This window comes from Gymnoscopelus braueri (genome assembly GCF_963280865.1).
Source record: "Gymnoscopelus braueri genome assembly, chromosome: 7".
Classification (NCBI taxonomy): Eukaryota; Metazoa; Chordata; class Actinopteri; order Myctophiformes; family Myctophidae; genus Gymnoscopelus; species Gymnoscopelus braueri.
In genome coordinates this window covers 8,222,773-8,227,266 of record NC_137608.1, presented here as the reverse complement: position 1 = coordinate 8,227,266, position 4,494 = coordinate 8,222,773, and positions in this window count along the sequence as shown.

Sequence of the window (4,494 nt, the reverse complement as noted above, 5' to 3'; positions counted from 1 at the left end):
CCTACCCAATGTTGTCTTTTCCTCGTGCAGAGTCAAAGACAACACCTCATGCACAAGCGAAGAACGCGCATGGGCATGCCCATAGGGTTCAACCGGAGCTTACTCATATGCACCAGAGTGGAATCTAAATGAATAGAAGCAGAATCTAAATGATAATATGAGCGATGTTCTGGACTTTATGGACGGATTTCTGATATCATTTTGCTGTCGTTACGTGGAGTCTTTGATTGATTCCATTCAAGTTCCATTCAAGTTCCTTGTGTTCCATTCCAAGTTCTTTCTTCGTTTTTGGATTCTGGATTCAACGTTATGGAATGTTGTACTAATTAAAACTCTGTGAGAGTTAAAGACAACACCGGGTAGTTAAACGATAGAAATAAACTAATTTCTTGGGTGAACTACTCCTTTAACTTCATTGGTGACCATCCGCCTGCTACAGCGCCAGTCACAGCTGCCACCGGCACCACGGTAGCTGCAACCGCCTCTCTGGTGGCCTCAACCACGCTCTCAGAGGAGGAGACTGCTCACTCATCCTGCTGAGCCACCACAGCCTCCTGCAAACTGCTGCTTCTGGTTAGCAGGATGGAAATGATCGGTAGGCTTGTCCCAATACATCATTGACTTCTGGGTCAAAAAGAGACAGTTTGCACCAGTTGGTGGATTTGTTTGATTTATTTTCTTTTTCACAAATTATTTCCAGATTGTAAATCAACAGTCAACAATACAGACAAACATATATTACACATTTTAAGTAGCTTAAATACTAAAATCAGCAAACAAACAAAATAAACAAACAATACAAAATTAAAATATTTCATTACCAAGAAATACCAAGCAGTGAATATAACATGCATAGAGACAGCATGTAGTCAGCTTCATATTCCTCCATTGGTCACTAGGGGGTACCCTTTTACCACTGCTGTGCTCAGTATTTTATTACAAGACACTTTGATGGCTGGCAAAAGCATGTATAAAATGTGTGGGCTGTGACTGAGTGGGTCACAGATATTATCCAGGTGCAATACAACATTTTAATAAGCAGATCTTGAAAATATCAATGTCTGTTTTAATCCAGGTTCAGTTTGACTATGCCTCCTGAGTCCTGAGTACACTGGAGGGGATTAAACCTAAACTTCCAGGTGAAAATAAACTAGTCAGTCAGGGTGGGATTGAACCGCATGTCTCATGTTGTCCAATTAATGGAATCATAATGGTTGGCACTGGCAGTTGAATATCATCATACTATAAGCAGTGGTGTACTGTGGATCTTTTAATCACTGGAGCGAGTGATCGCCGATAGAAATAACCTCTTAAATATGTAGGCCTATTTATTAACCCACAATAGAGAATTGTATTCTATTTACTTACATAATGGGGATACTTTAGTGTTGTCATATGCATTTACCTTGCAGACTCCTGTAATTTAGTTCATTAATCCATCAGCCACTGTTATCCAAACGTTCTCTTTGGACTACTTCAAAACATCTGACAGTAGGCTATGCCTACACCTACAGTACAGGTCACACAATGGACCATTGATATGCATCCAGCCAGGGTTTTTCCTATGTTAATTCACGCTGTTGACACTCGGCAGCTTTTGTAATCTTTTGTAAGAGGTGTGAAATGAATGGTTGTTTTTGATTAATACGCGAGGTTGACATGCATGGGTACGCACGTGCATGTCCATGCATTTGCGGGCGCTCCACAACTAGTGGAGTGGCACTCCACCTCGCCCCACCTCCAGTACACCCCTGACTATAAGTCTATGTCTGCAAGAAAAGTGTCTGCATACAGAATCTCTGTCTGGGTCATAACTCGGGGAGCGATAGATCAAATGGTCCTTGGTATGAGCTTCAGATGACCCCTTGATGGAACGTGCCAAGCTGCAATTGGGAGGGGCTTACGGATCCAGAGAATCGAAAACCGATTCAAGTTTTTTCAACTCACAAGTTTGATCTTTTATATAATACTAAAGGTTCGGGCCACTACACGCGTACGCGGCCCTCACATGTAGATTTGGGCCGTTATGCGGCCCTCACACCTACGTCGCATGTATGTCCATATATGGAGATCCCTGATGTCATCAGTAGATGCCCATATATGGCATATTGGTTGGATCGGTTCTGGACGACTGGATAACCAAACTACTCGACGGCACTACTTCGAATCCTTGCAGCTGCGCACGCCGAGTTTGAAGTCGGTCGGTTCATATTTCCACATGATATATGGGCATAGAGGTCGGGTCTGTGGCTATGGACAACCGTATCTCTGTATCTGTCAGTCCTTGTCCCATTCATGCCCATATATGGAGATCGCTGATGTCATCAGCATGTCGCCCAGCGACAACGAGACGCAGCGCCGCCCAGCAACGCCGAGACGCTGCCGCCGCCCAGCGATGCTGAGGCACTGCCAGCGTCACAGAGATGTAGTGATGGGAGTATAATTGGGCATGTTACACACAAATGACCCTTTGGCTCATACCTTTAATGGTGTTCAACGACCCATTTAACATTGATTGATTTATACAAAATGAACCATGGCACACCCATCCAACATATGAACAACTGACAGGGATGTGCTGGCCACTGGGAAATTTGGGACAATTCCAGAACGGCCGCGCCATTCCAGGCCGACCAGGCCACCAAGACAGGCCGGTGGGCCACCCAAAAAAATAATATATATATACAAAACGGACCCCAGCGTGTTGTGTTAAATACATGAGCTGTAACCACTCAGAACTCAAATAAGAAAGACTGGAAATGTTTTTCTGAAGTCTGGATACACTGGTGTCTCTTCAGGTCGCTTCACACGTTGACAGTGGAAAGGTTTTACTGCAGTGTGAATACGCTGGTGTTTCCTCAGGTTACTTGACATGTTGAAACGCTTCTTACACTGTTTACAGTGGTGTGGTTTTTCTCCAGTGTGTGTACGCAGGTGGAAACGCAGGTGTCTCTTAAGATTACTTGACACAGAGAAACTCTTGTCACACTGCTTACAACAGAAAGGTGTTTCTCCAGTGTGGATGCGCTGGTGGGTCTTTAAGTGACCTAACTGCCTGAAACTCTTGTCACACTGTTGACAGTGGAAAGGTTTTTCACCAGTGTGTGTACGCAGGTGTGTCTGCAGAGTACCTGACGCATTGAAACTCTTGTCACATTCTTTACAGTGGTATGGTTTTTCTCCAGTGTGGAGACGCATATGTGTCTTAAGACTATTCGACACACTGAAACTCTTTTCACACTCTTTGCAGATGTGTATTTTCTTTCTTGTGTAACTCAGCTGATGTGTCTCTACTTCTCCCGCCTGAGCTACATTCTTGGTAAACTGTTGATGACTGTCATATTTTGGTTCATCTGTGTCTTCTTGTTTTGGGCTGGTTACAGTGCTGTTGATTTGCTGACAGGCTGCTGAGGGGATCTGTTCATTCCTCAGCGTTTGGCAGTAGAGGTCGTTGTGGCTCCTCTTCATGTGTTCATGAGGGAAGGTGAAGACATAGGCATATGGACGCTCAGAACAGGAGACCTGAGTCTGGAAATATTGGGACTCACTCCTTCCTTCCATCATCAAATGCTGATAATAAATGGACTGTGATGGGGATGAGAGTTTTAGGTTCCTCTCTGGGGGTCGGACAATCTCCCTGTTGTTCTCTGTCTCTCCCTCTTCTGTCTCAATCTTTGCCTCTCTCAGGAAAATACCTACAATGAAATGAAGTGAAAGTCTAAAGACAATTCAGACCTTATGTAGGCTGACCAGGAGCTGAGGTCTGACACCACACACAACATAAACTGTTGCAGTGCAAGCCTAGAAATGATGATGAGCGCAGGCCGTCCTTTTTTGAGTGATTTGTCTACACTCTGATGTCATCAATATGACATCTATTCCCTATGACATCACCAATATGACATCACCAATATGACTGCAGAGATCCACATAGAAGCCACGCGGTTGCATTGGTACATCCATCTCTGAACAGCTCATTTCAGACACCACTGGACTGATCGGCATTAAACCTTGCACACACACTTCCAGTAGGCCCAGGGAGAACCTCTGTCCCAATTATTATTACTATTTTCTTTTTTTTCAAATCTGCCTCATGGTGACGCAATTAACAGGCCTCAGAGGCCATGTAAGTAAATCAGAAGGGAACCAAATTATTTGAACAGCAGCTATCTGGGCATACAACAGAAAACCTTTACTATAGATGTAAAATAGTATAAGCAGGTCATGAGTGCACAATGTCCGTGTTCACTCTTTGCTTGGCAACACACACTTACGCACGCACGCACGCACGCACGCACGCACGCACGCACGCACGCACACACACACACACACACACACACACACACACACACACACACACACACACACACACACACACACACACACACACACACACAGGTTGACTGTTGATTGAACAACTAACAAGTACCGTATGGTGTGTGGCTTTTATCTCAGGTTTGAAAACATCCTGCTCTGACTTGGGACAGTGTGTTG